Here is a 19,483-nt window from a genome sequence, read left to right as displayed (position 1 = left end):
AGGGCCTAGCACCATTCCAGCGCCACATTAGCATAATTTTTTTGATGTTATTGTGGTCTTGGGAGGCCAAAAATGGCACGCCATATTTACAAAGTGATGCAATGCATGCACTGCATCACTTTGTAAACCTGTGTGCCACATTATGCCTGAGCCAGGCATAATTAATGCAAGGGGGGCATTATGGCACTAGGGGGGCTGAAAAAATGGCGCAAAGAAATCTAAAAGATTTCTTTGCACCATTTTTTCCAGGATTTTTAATGCCTGCTGATAGCAGGCATTAAAAGGAGGCTCCCAATGGTTTTAATGGGCCTCTGGGTGCTTTGCAGGATTAGCGTCATCATTTTTTATGCTAGTCCTGCAAATCCCCTGAACTAGCGTCAACAATTCTGATGTTAGTTCCCTAACTACCACCATGGTGTCTGTATTTTAAATATGGCGCACACATGGTGGTGTGAGGGGGCGCAAGAAAAGTGGCACTGCAATAAGTGTAGGGCCACTTTTCAGAAGTCTGCCCCCAAGCATTGCTATTAGTGTGCTTTTAATATATTAAGCTATTGTGTTTACATTTGGGGAATTTTAAAATGTAGACAGACTATTCAAATTGTCATACTACATGACCAGCTTTTCAGTGTTTATTTGGGAAACTGGCACCTTGCTGCAGTCCCCCCACTTTTTGCCTGGTTTCTGAATGCAACGTTTCTGCTAACCAGGTTCCCAGTGCCACTGTTCTTTCCCTAAAATTGCAAAGGTAATCGGAAACACTTTTAACTGCCACTATAAGTCCCTAGTAAATGGTACTTAGGTACCCAGTGCATGGAGTACTAAGGGTAGGCCCCAGAGGGCTGCAGCACTAATTGTACCACCCTTTAGGACTATGCATCCCGATGCATCAAGTACTGCCATAGCAGGCTGAGTGTCCTGGTGCACACCTAAAAAGCAAACTCGACATTGCACACTGCCTATGTGCCCTGTTCATTATACACTGCATACCATATAGGTAACCTTCCCACAGGAAGTGGTCACTAAAGTGGGTGGAGCCACCCAAAGCTAAGTGTCCCATTGGACAATACCAGGTTTCCCCTAAAACGCCCACTAAATTTAGTATTTAGTGAGCATCCCTAGACCAAGAAATCAGATTTGAAAGGTCAAAGAAGACCAGCCCAAAGAAGAACCAAGTCACGAGAAGTGTGGACCTGCTGCACAAGAAAAATGGACCAAACACAGCCTGCTGCACCCAGGACCCGACAATCACAGAAGCGGAGGAGCTGGACACTGGACTGACCTCAAGAAACCCAGAGGACCTCCAGGCTTCACCAATCACCCAAGATCTCCCTTCTGAATTGAGGTACCACACTGCTACAACCAAAGAACCAGCAACCCAGTGAGGGTTACTTCACTGACTGGCTGATATCTCCTAAACTGGAAGTTGCAGCCAGACCTGACAACACACCAACAACCCCCGGGACAAACCCCGCAAGTGTGCCAAATTTGGTGGAACTGCGCCCTCCAGTGGCTGAGCCATTTTAATACCCTGAGTACTGGTCAGTTGACATCGGACAACCAGAAAAACAGCTCCCCCAGAGCTGGAAAAGGACCAGGAGGAAGCCACATTTGAGGGACATCAGGAGCATCCTGGACCTCCTTCAGAGTGCCCACTTTGTATTGTAACCCACCTTCAAAGAGACTTACCTCCAGTTCCAAAAGACTCCATTGCACACAGCTCCTGGATCACCAACTCACTCTGCACCCTGCAACAAAGAACCAGCTGTGCCCCAAGGGTCCCACACCCCTTGCGACCTCAACACCACAAGGGGACCCAAAGGCACCACCTTTAAATCTGGAAAAAACACTCTTTTCCAAGTGGTCCCCCTCAGTGGCCCTGCACCTGCTCCAAGAGGCTTTTCAATGCTGCTCCTGCTGGAAATTGGGAGCTGCCCAAACCTCTCCAGCTGGCACAGTGTGCCCACCAACAACCTCGACCAACCTGCAAAAGTGGAACTTGGTAAACTCATTGTGTGATTTTATATGCATTTTTTAAAAGTGACTGCCTATTTACTCCTATGGTGCGTAATTATGCACAGCGAGACTGCATTTATTAAAACTTCAAAAATCCATATCTTAAGAAGTACTTAACCAATTTTGATAACCTTGGCCTTAAAATTTATATAAAAATCAGAAGTCTTTTTATAAATTGGTCTCGAGTTATTCCTTTGAATGTGGGAGATGCATGATTGATACTCTGAGTACAACAAATGCTTTGCACTTTTTTAAGATTAGCCTAAATGCTTGACCAAGCCACCTCAAAAATTAGAGCATTAGGAAGACGCGGCCCGTCCTTTAGGGCGGAGGGGCCATGCCCCCCTACCTTTTGCCCCTCATGGAGAGTGGCTGTCAGGCTGAACAAAGGTCAGCCTGACAGACACTCTTCATGTTCAGGCAGCCAGGAGCAGACATGCGCAATTGCCGCAGAGTCCTGGCTCCCTGAGCTGAACTTTGCTGGGCTGAAGAGGTCACAGCTCCTTCGGCTCAGCAAAGGTGCCTCAAGGCCCTCCCCTAGGTGACGAGGGAAGAGTCACCCATTGACTTTGTCCTGGGCACTTCAGGTTTAAGCCCTGAAGAGCCCACGGGGAGTGTCAATCAGTGACACCTCGTCACAGAGTGGGGTGGGTCAGCAGTCTCACTGACCCCATCCCACTCTGTGATGAAGTTGGGACTGCTACCTTCCCTCATTGGCTGACCTAAGGTCAGCCAATGAGGGAAGGTAGCAGTCCCAACACATCTGGGACCTCTGAGGCTGAAGGTAAGTGCGTGTGTGTGTATCTTTTTTAATGAATGTTTGGTGCATGCGTGCATGTTTGAATGTTGATGAGTGTTGTTGATGGATGTGCGTACGTGCATGCATGTGTGTGTTAAAGTGTGAGTGTGCTTCCTGCCCGCCCCCCTCCCTCCTAAAACTGCTGGCCGCCACTGACAGGTGATCTAGTTTTTGCCTCTGGAAACCAATGTGTGGTTGCTTGGCCCCCCTGCACAGTGTGTCTAGCTTTGCACACTACATAGAAGTCCAGGCTCCAACAGTTTAGATCAAGTTAAATACTTCACTTTCTACAACCCAACACCCTTGGTCATTTTTCTTGTACAATCTTTTGCACCATTGTAAATAAACTTTAAAAGTGTGCAAAAAAATTGTGCAAACATTTTTTGTGAAATGTTTGCTACCTGTGTCATATAAGCATGTAGCAACAGGATTTGCCCCACCTAAATATATTCAGCAGTTCAAAACTAATATACTCTATTTCTGTTTTAAAGACTACATAAGTATTTCGATTCCTTGACTGCAATGGGTTTTACACATGTAATACAATGCCTAAAAAATGCATGTTTCATATCTGTTTCACAGTTATTTTAATAAAGAATTTTCCTCATTTTTCCCTAGTGCAGAACTTTTTATGTGACCAAGGCTGTTGCAAAATCGGTTTGCCTTAACAAACAACAAAAATGGGAGAAATAGATTTCCCCCCTTTTCACTTTTTCAGTCTTGTGAAGTTTTTATTATATGGCATGTCATTAGTGAAAATCCACTCTGCCTGATGGTCACTATTTTTAATCTTACATCATAGGGTCATTACGGGTAATTTTGTAGCATTTCAAAATAACTATAGTGTGTGAACACTAGAATTTGTTGAAACATAGCTTTTGAACAGGAAGGTGGGTTAGAGCTGTTCATGTAGCCTGTAAATAGGCAGGGCAGGTTTGTGAAGGGGCGTGCATGAGCATTGACAGCCCTTGTAAGGGAAAGGGATGGTGGCTGGCAGAATTATCTTTCTCATGAAACATTAAGAATCCGTGCACTGCCCTTATAGGTGGTGTTGTGTGAAGTTAGTATGTCTTGTAGCACTCTGTGCACTGCTGGCATGAGTGTCCGGAAATGAAGCTATAGCAGGGTGTGGAGTTCAGACGGAATGAGTTAGGGGGGTTCCCTTCACTTCCAGTATTCCTGAATTATACACTGCAGACCTTGGCAGGCACCCATGAATTATCCGACATGTACAGTGGTTCTTTCCTTTCATTGTTCTAGTCTAAGAAAGTCAATTTTGTTTATGTACATAGCAATTCTTACATCTTTAAAATGCCAGTTTATCCTCGACAAGGCTGCAAAAGTGCAGAATGCTGCAGAACCATTGATGTAAATTAGGGGTTGGCAGAGGTCACAACTGCGACCCCTGTCTTGCCCTTTGTGACTTCTGGCACTGTATTTGCGAACCTAGCCTCAGCGGTGGTGAATACATTGCTATGACCACAGTGGCAGCTTGACTGTATGGACGTGAGTTGGGGCGCTGCTCTTTTTATTTTCTCTTACATTTTTGTTACACTAATAGTGAGTAAAAGTTTATTATGCACTATTAGTGTAATGAATATGGAATACAATTACCTGGAATATGCCCTTCCATGGCAGCTGAGGTAAGTAAAAAATGCTTTTAAATGCATGTTGTGTGGGTGCTTGCAGGTGAGAGTGCTAGCACGTTTTTCCTCACCCCTCTAAGAGGTCTTTTCACTTAGTGAAGAGTGTGGTATCCATTTACAATCACTCAAACTCAATCAATAATTCAAACAACATGACCCATGTGATCAGAAGAATACTCCAATCAATGAAAGTTTCAAAGCTTTATTTTACAACTTCAAAGCCAAAGTCACAAACATTGAATGCAAAATCAAATTGTAAAGATAAATGAACACCATAGGCTAAACAAATCTATAAAACAAGTTTAATCTACGCAACATCAACATCATTAGACATTCAAGAAAAATAATGCATATGAAGAAAGCAATCGCCTGCGAGACAAAGACATGTTTCTGCTCAGTCAATTGATTCATTAGTCAAAACAATTTGCAAAGATTCAGAATTCAGGGATTGTGATATAGATTCTCCCTACTACTGTCCCTATCAGAATAAGCATGTGTGGGAGCAGGCTACACATGCGGGCAAAAATCAAAAAGAAAATACAAAAATAATTTCAAAACCCTCTAACTTGGACTAAATGAAACTAGCTATGAAAAATAAAAAACAGGTGTCAGCATGTTAACTCTCCTGAGAAAAGCAGGTCAGTAAAAAACATAACATTTGCATTGAAACATACCTTTCATAGGTTCAGCATTCAATTCTGTTTTGTCAGCAAAGCATGTAGATCATCAGCAAATTCTGTTAGAAGTACCATCGGGGGAAATGATGCAACATCATGGAAATGAGGAAACGTCCAAGGGGACAAGATTCAAGAATGGACTGCCTCAAATGTAGAAAGTCCTTTCCTAAGTAGAAATACCCAAAATTGTTTTCATTGGTCAGTTCGATGGGTCCACATTACGCAAAAGGGGCAATATCCAATCAGTCCTTTGGCATAAATCAAGTTTGCAACATCAAAGCAGTTTCACACGTTTGGTCCGGTGTCATCTCCTGTTTCAGTTTGACTCCAGTAAATTTAACATTTTGTACATCACCTTTTGTAATGCATGTTCCTTCCCATGACACAAGACGATTTTCTTCTTTCTCATGGGATCAGTTCATTTAAACAATAGTATTACTCTCCTTTCAGTCGTCATGTTCCAATATTGAAACACCCAAGGTTACTGCAATGTAAAACGTGCACATAACACAATAGGACTCTTTCCTAATCATGTGATGCAACCTAATGGAAAATGATGGAAAGAAAGAAATCAGCATTTCACCTCTGCTGCAAATATGCAATATTCAAGCTTAGTTAGGCTAACAGAAAGTACAATGCATTAATATCATCATTACGAAAACACAAGAAATATGCAAACTTATGAATTTAGCATTAATAATATATCATCAAAATATGCAAAATGTATTTTATTAAGAATGACAACTTTTGTTAAAGCATCTCATTAAGTATGACAAAGATGTGCATTTATTTTTATGCACACATGTAACTTTTGCTTATTAATCATAAATCATTATAACTCATATTAATTTCTACTAACAATAATTCATCCTAATGCTTAAAATGGTTTGAACATTGCTATATCATGTTAGCACTTGATCAGTTGTGGTAGCCACAACGTCTGCCATGGTAGGTACAAGGGCTGCCATAAAATAAAACGTGAAGACTTTGAAAACACGTGTCAATGTAGCTCTCTTCTAGGTTAGTCTTTTAAACATGAATATAAATGTTACTTCTTGCTGATGTCTGGTGCACTAAAAGCATTATTAAAATGTTTGCTCCAACAAGACTGGGCCTATGTGTGACAGTGTCTATGTGAGTGTGAATTTGTGTATATGTTTACGTATGTGTATGGAGTGTAAGTGGAAGTTGAAGGGCATGTGATGTCACTTCTGCTACCCCTGGCATGTTGGTGAATTGAGGTCCATGTGCAGAACAGTGCAGAACATCTCAAATGGCTTGACGTCAGAAAGGAGTGCATCTCTGCACTTCAAACATAGTATTATCTTATTTTATTCCTTTATACAAACTGCATCAAATGCCATGCAGTTTCTTTCTTCATGCTGAAACATTACTAAAGCATTTGTTATCCCTTCATCTCTGCACTTCTCCAGCACTGTTCACCCTGAACTTGTGCTACTGGGACACATTAAACCAGGAGATGTATATAATGGGCATTGTGCTAAATATATAAAGACAATCCCATGTGTATTTTTTGTTGCTCATGTAATATGTAGGGGGTAGGGAAGCATGGGCAAGACATTGAAAATCTGAAACCAGGGTAGTCCACAAATATTGAAGTAGGACTGCAATTTTCTACTTACCAAGGTGCAGAGACTGATTTATTTGACAAGGCTCACCAATACTGAAAACACATACACTGAAGCAATAAGTGAAATTCAATGTTCCTTTTAAGCATTTCATATTCTTGCTAAAGTAAATTGCTTTCTGCCTAGGGTTGCTAACTTATTCTGCAAGCAACACATAGAAACGTGCCATCATTTGTGTTTACCCTCCCTGAAAGCCATAATGTGTTAAATTTACTGAAATTTATCAGGACAGACCATAAAAACCTAGGACTGTTCTGGCAAATCTAGTAGTCTCAACCACCCTAGAGTTTTGCTATGTTTATGAAAGATGTAGAGAAATGTATCTGTTCCTTTCTTTTTAAATGCTTGATAGATTCATCTATGCTTGAGGCAAGGTCAGTTTATTACTTTTTCTTTATTGAAGAAGTAGCAAAACCAATGCAAAATGAGACACTATACAGATGTGTGAATCTATGCATCATTGGGCAGTGAACATTGTACTTACCTCCTCACTGTTTTTGAATTTGTGTGTCAAAATGACAAACCTCTAAGTATGCTTCATTCTTTTAATTCTTCTTTCCTTCAGAGAAACACCAGCAATTGAAAACAACACGCTGCCAAGTAGGTTAGATGCATGGTGATGGTCAAACGTCTACCATGAAATCAGCAGCATTGTATTTGCACTTCTGGGCATTATCTTTTGCTTCACTTTCTACCTATCTGTTAGTGTTAATAGACTGTACTCTGAGAGACCTAGGGAGCCATTGCAAGAAAGATCACCACAGGTTCGGTGATCAGGTTTTTGGAAGATGTTTTTCACAGGGAGAGTAACCCAAAAATAATTCTGACTGCTAATGGTTTTCAGATGTCCTCAATAGATATAGAAAGAGTTCCAAAAATAAGTGGTCATGAGCATAAGAAATGTTCTCTCTACCGTCCAAAGACTAATGGAATGATAGAGAAGTTCAACAAAAGTGGAAAAAAAACATACATATGTGAAGAAGTTGTGGGAAGGACTTGAAAATTAAAATGTGGAATAGAGTTTATAGTTTTACATTATATACTAATATTGGGGCGAGGGCTTTCAAATGGCTTTCAAACATTTTCTTAGAAGGAAACCTAGCACAGTTGATTGTCCCTTTTGGGCAAGGCATTATTTTGATGGTAAGGAGGATGACTGGAAGAAAATAAGTCAAAGAAGTTAAAGAGAAACATAATCCATGATGAGCACAATAGTGTCTCAGATTGTCATAATTTCTTTGGAATTCAGGCTAGAGACTCAGATGCCAGTGTTACTCTTTCCCCTTCCAGCCAAATAAGATTTATAATGAATTCACAAATCTGCTTGTATGTGGGAAAAATGGGAAGAGATTTAGAGACAAAAGGAACACTCTGTAAGCTTCCTGACCAGCTGACCCAGGGAGGATGGCTGGTTAATGAACCCCTATAAAAAATAAAGGGCCACATGTACAAATGTCAGGTTTTTTGCCTTGTAAATTGCAAGTCTGATTGACTTTTAATTTTCAAGTTGTAAAACCTGATGTACAACAGTGTCTCAGACTCCCAAATTGCATTGTGCCACTTTGTAAAGCCTTGTCCACATTATACCTGCACCAGGCATAATGTATGCAAAGGGGATGTTCCGGCGCTAGGAGGCCCACAACAATGGCGCACTGAAAATTAACAGATTTCACTGAACCATTTTTGGCATCATTTGTAATGCCTGCTCAGAGCTGGTGTTAACATGACGCTCCCATAGTAACCTATGGGCCTCCTTTCACTTTGCTGCACTAGCGCAAAATTTTTGATCTTAGTGTAGCAAAGCCCCACAATAGCGTCAAAATGCTAACAACCGCTGTGGTGTGCTGTATTGTAAATACGGTGCAGCCATGGTGTTGTTAGGTGGTGGTAGGGGGGGTAAAAGAAAAGTTGCACATCGTAGCTGATGTTCCACTTCTTTTTAAATATGGGCCTATGTTTTGTGAGTAACAGTAGAATAGCCTACTGAGGATGGAAGTGGAGAGTCTGTGAGTAGCCCACAGATGACCAGGATACAGTCAGGTAACTGAATATGGAAATCCGCCTCTGGAATGTTCCAGCTCTCAGGATGTTCTTCTCTTTCCACCTTGCCCTATAAGCACTGATTTATGATATCCTTTGACTTTTTATTCCATGCCTTCCTAGTTACCACTGGGCTATCTGCCACACCCTCCAAAGCCGAATCATAGCACTTTGTATCATGGAGTCTAAGAAATGTGGCTGTGTCCTTGCAACACTAGTCCTGATCCTCGGAGAGCATGACCTTCATGATTCTTGACACAGATGTAAAGGTTGTTGTTAGGATTTGGTTGTGGAGAAATCACCTGTGTATCAATGAGATATTACCAAACTTAATAAATATCTCAGGATTATTAAATTGCATGGTGATGCTGTTGAGCTTCAAGATGGTCCAATTTGGAATCTCTGAAATGCATCTGTAGTTAAGAAGTAGCTTTTCACAAGTATTTCAAGCTTCTTTTAATGTTTATTTTAGAGGGTCTTCATGGGAGTGGTACTTTTTTTGTGGAGAGTAATTCCTGATTTCGTCTCTGTTTCTTATCTGCTTCTGCCTTTTGCTCTTTTGTGTGCTATCTGGGAGGGTAGAATTAGAACTCTAAATAATGTTTGGACTCTTTTGCCTTGCCTTGGAATGTTTGCATTTAAGGCTGTGAATTGTTCTTTTAGATCCGTAAAGTACTGCTGTGATGGCTGAAGGATGGAACCCCTGTATTTATGAATACACTGAATCCTCTTACTTGGATAAAATTCAAATTATTTCTTCATTCCACACAGTCCTCTTGCCAGAAGAGGAAAACTGGCACTCCTTCACAGCTTGCTTTTCAAGTAGTGTTCATTTTGGTAATGAACACTAACAAAGCCTTGCATAAGGTATGGCCAAGCGCTGATGGAGTAAAACACAGGGAACTGAACTCCCTACTGGCGGTTCACATCCAGTAGAATCCTGACTCCCATTAGAGCCAAGGGGCACCCGTTCAGTGAAGGAAGCCTCCCTTGACCTTGCAGTGAGGGTGGAGGCGAGAAAATGGCTGGATATGGCCCTCTAAGGTGACCTAAGAGCAAATTCAGCAGTTGCATTACTAAGATGGAGGCCAGAATTGTTGGAGAGGGGCCCCCAAATGGGCAACAAGCCTGAGGGCACAAACAGCCCTGCAAGAGAGAATGGTTGCAGATGTGTAGTAGCATCCAACTGCACACAGTGGTTGCTGACAGCTGAACTTTATGGAGGGCTGACTATCGATAATAAGTGGTGGAGGAGATGACAGAGGGAGGCGCCAGAGGGAGAACAGATGGCGCAGCTCCCTGCTGGGCTCATGGTGAGGTGTGGCATAGATTTAGATGCCAGGGGCCCCTGACGGTCACAGATGGTGTGGCAGCACCCGACAAAAAGGAGATGAGGGCCCGAGAACACTCTCTGCTGTGCCCCTAAGCAGGGGTTGGTTCATAAAGAGCATGGCTGCAGTCCCCATGAGCAGCACAGAGGGACATGCAGCCTAATATCATGTCAACAGAAGTGGTACCCTTGGCCCTGCCACCCTGCCTGAATAAAAGAATAAAAGGGGGTAATTGGGCAGAGGCAGATGGCAAAGTTGTTGGAGGCATCTGGAGAGTAGGGCAATGGAGGGGGTTCCAGTGCACTGAGAGGAACCCCCCTCATTGAGCATCTGAAGTGGTATGGTCTCACACTCTAGGTGATACCTTGAGGACTGCCAAAACCCTAATAGAAGAGTTGAGGAACCTGAGGGGGAAGTGGGAGCAAGGGTAGGAGAGTCCTCCTGGAACTGTGAGTGGCTCACTGTCACGTTGTCACCTGGATTTTCTGGTGGAGTGAGATGAGGTCATAGTACTAACCTCCCAGACGGTCGATGCGACTCAACAATGGTAAAAAAAAAACAGACCAATGGGAAAGAGGGGAAGGGAGGAGACAAGAGAGAATGCCCACGAAGACAGCGCTGCTGTCTATTGGGACCCATCTAAGTTCTCCTTGCATGACAAAATATCGACAGGTGTATCCGAGACTTTCTACATTGTATCTCCAACCCTTCTTATTAGGTGTACATGCTAAATAATAACTCAGTACCTGAATAAATCCCCTCCTCCATCTTTAGTTTAGGAATACCTAGGTCATCTGGTGATATCACATATCTAAAGGTAAAAGAAACACTGATGGGTAGGAGATAGGTACTGCTAATGAGCTTCTCTAGTATCAATTGTACAGTAAACATTAGCATACCTCACATAATACCACATGCACCTGATAATGTCTCTCTCTCTCTCTCTATATATATATATATATAAAAAAAACATATATATTATCTATATATATATTATATATATATATATTTTATATATATATATTTTATGTATATGTATGTATATATATAACTAGTTCAATGCATTGCTTCATGTGCCTATTTTTTAGCCATTATAATAATGTCAAAAACAAAAATAGAAAAATGTCAAGCCTAAAATACTAGTACTGATGCAGAGTGTTCAGTGTGATAACGTGCAGACCAAATCAAAGTGACAATAGTAATGATTGTTTTTTCTGCATCACCTCTAGGGAAGAAGAAAAACAGATGATTCCTCCTTGATTTCCACAATTGCAAGCTCTGAGTCAGATAAGCATATTTCCCATTCTAAAGGAATCTTTGGTATTTATGCATAGCGCATTAGTGCAATACCCAAACCAGATGGCCACTTGATTCTTGTCTCGTCTTTGTCTTTTCAGGAATTCTGTGGAGACTCCCCAGGACCGAGAACATAGCTGAAGAACCACCAAGGACGCCTGTAGGAAAGTCCTCCTTTTTTTTTGCCTGATCACCCCCACTCTTTTTGGATAGGTACTGGTGGTTACTGACTCTTGGCTGTGCCCTGGGTACTGCTAACCAGTCCCAGGGCCTGTGCTCTGTGTAAAATGGATATGCAAATTAGGCTAATTATAATTGGCTAAATTAACCTACCTATAAGTCCCAAGTATATGGTAGGGCATGTAGGTTTAGGGACCACAGCATAGGTGGTGCACACCTAGGTGCACTGCTGAGGTGCCCAGTGTCATTTTAAAAGCAAGCCTGCCTTGCTGGCTGCTTTTAAATTAAAGTTATATGCAAATTTGACTTTGGAATTAAAGGTACTTCCAAAGTCTTAAACTACCTTATTTTTACATATAAGTCACCCCTAAGGTGTGCCCTATGTGCCCCTAGGGCTGGGTGCCATGTAACTATAAGCAGGGACTTTATAAAAATAGATTTATAAGCCCTGGTGAGGTAAAAACAGCCAAATTCGTTTTTCCCTCATTGAAGTAAATGGCCTTCATAGGCTAGAATGGGCAGACTTTATTTTAAATTTTAAAGTCTCCTTAAATGTTACATACCAAGAATTTGGTATCAAATTAATTGTTGTAATAAATCCCACAACTTCCAGTTGTTGGATTTAATATAACTTGTTCAGGTAAAAAGTTTAGACTTTACCTAAAAATTTGCCAATTTCAGCTCTGCATTGTTTTTGCTGCTGTGCTCTGATTGGCCAGCCCGCAGCAGCTTCTGCCAGGCTGCCTTGATGAGGTGTGAAGTGGCCTGGCTTCACACAAAGGAATGTGCTTGGGGGAGAGAATCTCCCCTCAGCAGATGGTGAGGCAGGAAGGGGGAGGGCTGCCAAACTGGTCTTCAAAGGCAGAGAAGGACATTTGGAGCACCCAGCAACACCCCCACATCCTGCAACCCCAGACAATTAGGTGCCCCCTTGATTAGATTAGGAGAGGGCAGGAGAGGGGTGTGTTTATGATTTTTAGCCACACCAGTGGGTGGGCTCAGCCAGATGTAACCTCCAAAAATCAGATTCATCCATGTTGGATTTTTAGAGACTGTTGCCTTCTGGGATGGATTTTTGCCACACTTCCCAGGAAGTGGTCATCACAGGGGGACGACCCTGTCCCTGACTGGAGAACCAGGGCCCCCCTGCTTTTCACCCAGGAGCAAGGATAAAACTGGCAGACCTGCACCCACACCTCAGATCCCCACCAAATTTCAAGAAGAAGGAACTAAAGGAGAAGAAGGACTGCCCTGCTGGACCCCTGGCCTGCACCTGGAACCTGCACTCAGAAGGACTGCACCAGCTGCACACTCGGGCTTCACCACAAGAAGGACTTTGCCTGGCTTCAACTGGTTCAAGGAGGGACTCCCTGTTTGCTACAGGTGAAAAATTGCTATCCAGAGTCCCCTGCACCAACTCCTGAAAAAGTGACCAGCTGCCAGTGGCCAAAAAGGAGTTTGCGCCAGGTGCATTCTGGGAGTTGAAGTCCGCACCCCCTAAGGACCATCACAATACTTCTGGATCCTTGGGGTGAGCTGTGGACCCCAAAAGAACCTTAAAAGAACATCTGGGTGAAGCCCCAGAAGTTTGGAGAAGATTTGAAACATTTTGTAAAAAAGCTCCAGAGAGGGACCGACCCGCTGCGGAAATTCTAGCCGGCTTGCCTCAACCGCGACCCGGCCTGACTTCGTGGTTCGTCCCGGTAAAGAAAAACATCCGAAAAAGAGACTAAGTCCGAAGGTAAAAAGTTGACCGGGACCTCCCAGCCATCGTATCCGAGAAGGGCTCCACGGACGTCGGACCAAGATCCAGGTTTACCCCGGTCGAAGGATTTTCATCTCGAAAAAACGACTAAGTCCAAAGGTAAAAATCACCACCGAGGAAACCCACATCGCGTATCCGGACAAGGGCTCCAGGAGGTCGGATTCAACTGGCAGGTTCGTCCCGGTGAAGAAAAACTTCAAAATAAAGACTAAGTCAGAAGGTAACTTTTTAACCGAGGCCTCCCGCGACTTGTAGCCGAGCAGGGCTCCATCACGGTCGGCCTGAAACTTTGACTTTGCCCCGGTCCTGGTGCAACCAGATGACCCGATTGGCGCTTTTTGTTTCTAAGCGCTAGAAAAATAATAATTCTTTAAAAATTCATATCTCCGGTTCCCCTGAACCGATTTTAATCGTTTTTGTGTCATTTTAAAGATAAAAATATAAACTATTTTTATAAATTGGTTTTGGATTTTTAAACTGTTTCCTGTGTTTTATTTGATGACTGTTTTGTGATATTTGAATGCTTTACACACTGTCTCCTAAGTTAAGCCTTGACGCTCGTTGCCAAGCTACCAAGGGTTGAGCTGGGATTAATTTACTGAGACCTAACTGTACCTAGGTGGAGGTTAGTGGCTTGTTGCTAGGTGTAGGTACCTACCTGCCCTTACCAATAACCCATTTTCCAACATTTTTGGTGGCAGCGGTGGGATCCTGTACTTGTGTTCAGTATCACGTTACATTTTTAAGTAAAACAAATAAAAAATCCTTTAAATTGTCTTAGTGCAAAAAAAAAAAAAACATTATTTTTATTTTTTTTATTTTTTATTAATTTGGATTAATTTCAATTATTGAATTTTTGTAATTTTTCTAAATTCTTGTTTCCAATTTTTGCAAAAACTTTTTGTTGACACAAAACTAGGGAACCATGGAGCTTGATCTGGCTAGCCTACCCACACTGACAGTAGTCCAGCTTAGGGGGTTGTGTATTGAAAGAGGGTTGCCTGCAACCACTGATCTCAGGAAGCAAATCCTGATCAAATCCCTGACAGCATGGGCTGAGGCCCAAGAGATAGAGTCAGAAGAAGCTCCAGAGGAGGGAGAAAGAAGGGAGGATGCTAGCTCTAACCACTCAGGGGAGGGAAGGCATCTGAGCCTAAGTGAGGATGAGGAAGAACGGTCCTCAGTAGATACAGTCACTAGGGGCAGACCCAAAGCTAGTGGTAGTAAGGGGGTCCCTTCAGGAGGAGAGAACCCATCCATCAGAGAAAGAGAGCTGGAGGCCCAGCTAGCATACATAGCTTTGGAAGCAGAGAAGCTGGCCCTAGAAAAGAAAAAGTGGGCAAGCAAAGAGAAAAGAGATGGTGGCAGCGATAAAGAGGCTGAGGTGTCCCTGGGTGGGGGTTTTGCCCCCAGATTACCCAAAGGGGTGGTTCCTGCCTATGTAAAGGGGGATGACATAGATAAGTGGCTGGGGGCCTTTGAGAGGGCCCTCCAGATGAGGAAAGTCAAGCCTCAGTACTGGGGTTCACTTCTTTGGGAGTTAGTTCCCAACTCTGGGAGGGATAGGCTCCTAACCATGAGTGGGGAGGATGCAGACTCATACCCCAGTATGAAGAGTTGCTTGACTAAAAAGTTTGGTCTGACCCCAGAGCAGTATAGGCTCAAGTTTAGAGACACCCAAAAGACAAGCACCCAGTCCTGGGTGGACTTTGTGGACATTTCAGTAAAGGCACTGGAGGGCTGGATATAGGGCAACAGGGTAAGTACCTTTGAGGGGCTGTACAATTTGATTATGAGGGAGCACCTTCTAACTAATTGTGTCCAAGAGAGGCTCCGCCAGTATCTAGTAGACTCTAGGTTGACCAACCCCAGAGAGCTGGGGGAGGCAGCAGATGACTGGTTAAGAACTAGGGTTAACCAGAAACCCCCAGGGGGTGATCAGAAAAAGGGAGGACATGGTTCTTCTCAGGGGAAGAACCAGGGAAAAGATGATAAAAAGCCCAAAGAGTCCTCACAAGAGTCCCCAAAAACTTCTCAGGGAGGGGGAGCCCCAAGCCAATTCACTTTTAAAGGGAAAGGGTATCAGGGAAAGAATTATGATCCTGCTAAAGCAGGAAGGTTTCAGGAGCTTGCTAAGGCCGGCAAGTGTTTTGATTGTCATCAACCTGGACATAAAAGAGGAGATGCTATCTGCTCCAAGAAGCCCCCCACTGGTGGGCAATCCCAGGGGATTGCTAGTGTAGGGTTGGGGGTGGATGTTGGCCCAGGGGTGGAATCAGGGTACAAAGAGGTCACCTTAGTATCCGTGGGTGGGGTGGACATTGCAACTATGGCCACCTTACCTCCCATCATGGAGAGGTATAGTCAGAGGCCTAAAGTCAATGGGACTGAAGTGGAAGCTCTGAGAGATACAGGAGCCAGTGTGACAATGGTCACAGAAAAGCTGGTTTCTCCAGAGCAGGTCTTACCTGGTGTCTTCCACCAGGTGACTTATGCAGATAGCAGAACCAAACTCCATCCCATGGCTATGGTGAGTCTGGAATGGGGAGGTGTGACTGGCCCTAAAAAGGTAGCTGTAGCTCCTGCCCTCCCAGTAGAGTGTCTGCTGGGAAATGATCTTGAAGCATCTGAATGGTCAGAAGTGGAGAGAAGGGTCCATGCACAGATGCTGGACCTCCCTGAATGGGTGTGTGCTGTGACCAGGTCACAGGCAGCACAACAGGGAAATGCTGGACACTTGGACCCTGGAACAATGGGCCAAGCCTCCAAGAAAAAGAGAAAGGGCACTGGGTCTGGATTGCCAGCCCCAACAAGTACAGAGGGTCAGGAAGAATCCAACCCTGAGGGGGAGGATCTGAACTCTGAGGGAGGGACACTTTCCCTGAAAACTATGCCTGATTTGGCAGAACTGCAAGGGGCAGGTGGGCCCACCAGAGAAGATTTGTGCCAGGGACAAAGAGAGTGTCCCACTCTTGAGGGCCTGAGGCAGACTGCTGCCAGGCAAGAACAAGGGGATACCAGTGGGACCCACAAGGTTTACTGGGAGGATGGAGTTCTCTACAATGAGGCAAGGGCCCTCAAACCAGGGGCTACTAGGAGAGTAGTGGTCCCCCAGAAGTATAGAGAATTCCTCCTTACCTTAAGCCATGATATCCCCTTAGCTGGTCATTTGGGACAGACCAAGACCTGGAACAGGCTGGTCAACCATTTTTATTGGCCCCAAATGTCAGAAAAAGTCAGGGAGTTTTGCAGCTCCTGTGTCACCTGTCCAGCCAGTGGCAAGACAGGAGGCAAACCCAAGGCTCCCCTGATACCACTGCCAGTGGTTGGGACTCCCTTTGAGCGGGTGGGGATTGACATTGTTGGTCCCCTAGACCCACCAACTGCTTCAGGTAATAGGTACATTGTGGTGGTTGTGGACCATGCCACCAGGTACCCTGAGGCAATACCCCTCCGGACAGTCACTGCTCCCACAGTGGCTAGGGCCCTACTTGGTGTGTTCACCAGAGTGGGGTTCCCAAAGGAGGTGGTCTCTGATTGGGGCACAAACTTTATGTCAGCCTATCTGAAAGCCATGTGGGATGAGTGTGGTGTTACTTATAAGTTCACCACCCCCTACGACCTACAGACCAATGGTCTCGTGGAAAGATTTAATAAGACCCTGAAGGGCATGATCATGGGTTTGTCTGACAAACTCAGGAGGAGATGGGATGTCCTCCTCCCATGCCTGCTGTTTGCCTACAGAGAGGTGCCACAGAAGGGGGTTGGATTCAGCCCCTTTGAGTTACTGTTTGGGCACCCTGTAAGAGGCCCATTGTGCTTGGTGAGAGAGTCTTGGTAAAAGCCTCTCAAAGAATCCAAGGAGAATGTGCTAGATTATGAACTGGGCCTGCGGTCACGCATGGCCGAGTATATGAAGAAGGCAAGCAGAAACCTGGAGGCCAGCCAGGAGCTCATGAAGCTCTGGCATGATCAAAAGGCTACCATGCCTGAGTATCACCCAGGACAGCTGGTGTGGGTTTTGGAGCCTATGGCTCCTAGGGCACTTCAGGCCAAATGGACTGGGCCCTATCCAATTCTGGAGAAAAAAGGTGAGGTCACCTACTTGGTGGACCTTGGCACCCCCAGGAATCCTCACAGGATCCTGCATGTAAACAGGATGAAACCCCACCAGGACAGGGCAGACATGACCATGCTAATGGTCACTGATGAAGGGAAGGAGGAGGAGGGTGAACCTCTGCCAGACCTCCTGTCCTCAAAGGCAAAAGATGGGTCAGTAGAGGGAGTGGTACTCTCTCCCAAATTGACAGATCAGCAACAAAAAGACTGAAAGCAAGTTTTGGGACAGTTTGCTAGTCTGTTCTCCCTGACCCCAGGACTCACCAATTGGTGTGTCCATGATGTTGACACTGGTGACAGCTTGCCTGTCAAGAACAAGCTGTACAGGCTGTCTGACCAGGTCAAGGCCAACATCAAAGCTGAAGTGGCTAAGATGTTGGACCTCAAGGTAATTGAGCCCTCTGATAGTCCTTGGTCCAGTCCAGTGGTACTGGTGCCCAAAGCTAATCCCCAAGGTGGGAAGAAAGAATTGAGATTCTGTGTGGACTACAGAGGTCTAAACGCAGTCAATAGGACTGATGCTCACCCCATACCTAGAGCTGATGAGCTCATTGACAGGTTGGGGGCTGCCAAATTCCTGAGCACATTTGATCTGACCTCAGGATATTGGCAGATTGCCTTAAGTCCAAGAGCTAAGGAGAGGTCAGCATTTTCCACACCAGAGGGCCACTTTCAGTTCAAGGTGATGCCCTTTGGCATGAAAAATGCTCCTGCCACCTTCCAACGGTTGGTGAATAGAGTCCTATCTGGGTTGGAATCTTTTAGTGCAGCTTATCTGGATGATATAGCTGTATTTAGTTCCACCTGGAAGGACCACCTGGTCCACCTGAAGGAAGTGCTTCAGGCCCTGCTTCAAGCAGGCCTGACTATCAAGGCAAGCAAGTGCCAGATAGGGCAAAGCTCTGTTGTGTACCTGGGCCACCTTGTTGGTGGAGGCCATGTACAACCTCTCCAGCCCAAGATCCAGACTATCCTGGATTGGGAGGCTCTAAAAACCCAGACTCAGGTCAGGGCCTTTCTTGGCCTGACTGGGTACTACAGGAGGTTTGTTCAGAATTTTGGGACCATAGTGGCCCCTCTGACTGAGCTTACCTCCAAGAAACAGCCCAAGAAGGTCATTTGAACCCCAGAGTGTCAGAAAGCTTTTGACACCCTAAAGCAGGCTATGTGTTCAGCACCAGTGTTACTGGCCCCTGACTATAGCAAGGAGTTTGTAGTACAAACAGATGCTTCAGAGGAAGGGATTGGGGCAGTGTTAGCACAAGTTAATGAAGAGGGCCATGAACACCCTGTTGCCTTCATCAGCAGGCGACTACTCCCTAGAGCAGTGGTTCCCAAACTGTGCGCCGCGGCTCCGTGGTGCGCCGTCAAAACTAGCCAGGGGCGCCGCACACAGTCTGGAAACCACTCGGAGGTGCTTTGAAATGGTAGCTTTTCCACGTGGTATTGGAAAAAAACACCCTGCATTAATTATTCTGACCAGCGGAGAGCGCCAAAGTACCATTAATAATATCCCTATAACAAAAATAGTTTCCAATAAATGGTTTTCAGCAACGTGAAGGAGAGAATAAAGAAGACAAACGGTAAATAGTGCAGGTACAGGTACAGGCTGGGATTACGTTCCCCCACCCGCCAAAAAAAGTAACATAACGGGGAGCCATGGCCAACACAGCCAATAGGTCAAAGGAGCCGGGGATCAAAAAAGTTTGGGAACCACTGCCCTAGAGAGAAAAAATGGAGTGCCATTGAGAGGGAGGCCTTTGCTGTGGTCTGGTCCCTGAAGAAGTTGAGGCCTTACTTGTTTGGCACTCACTTCCGTGTACAAACTGACCACAGACCTCTCAGATGGTTGATGCAGATGAGGGGGGAAAACCCAAAACTGTTAAGGTGGTCCATTTCCCTACAGGGGATGGACTTCACAGTGGAGCACAGACCTGGGACTGCCCATGCCAATGCAGATGGCCT

This window comes from Pleurodeles waltl, chromosome 4_2 (genome assembly GCF_031143425.1).
Source record: "Pleurodeles waltl isolate 20211129_DDA chromosome 4_2, aPleWal1.hap1.20221129, whole genome shotgun sequence".
Taxonomy (NCBI): Eukaryota; Metazoa; Chordata; class Amphibia; order Caudata; family Salamandridae; genus Pleurodeles; species Pleurodeles waltl.
Note: the sequence above shows the minus strand (reverse complement) of the source record.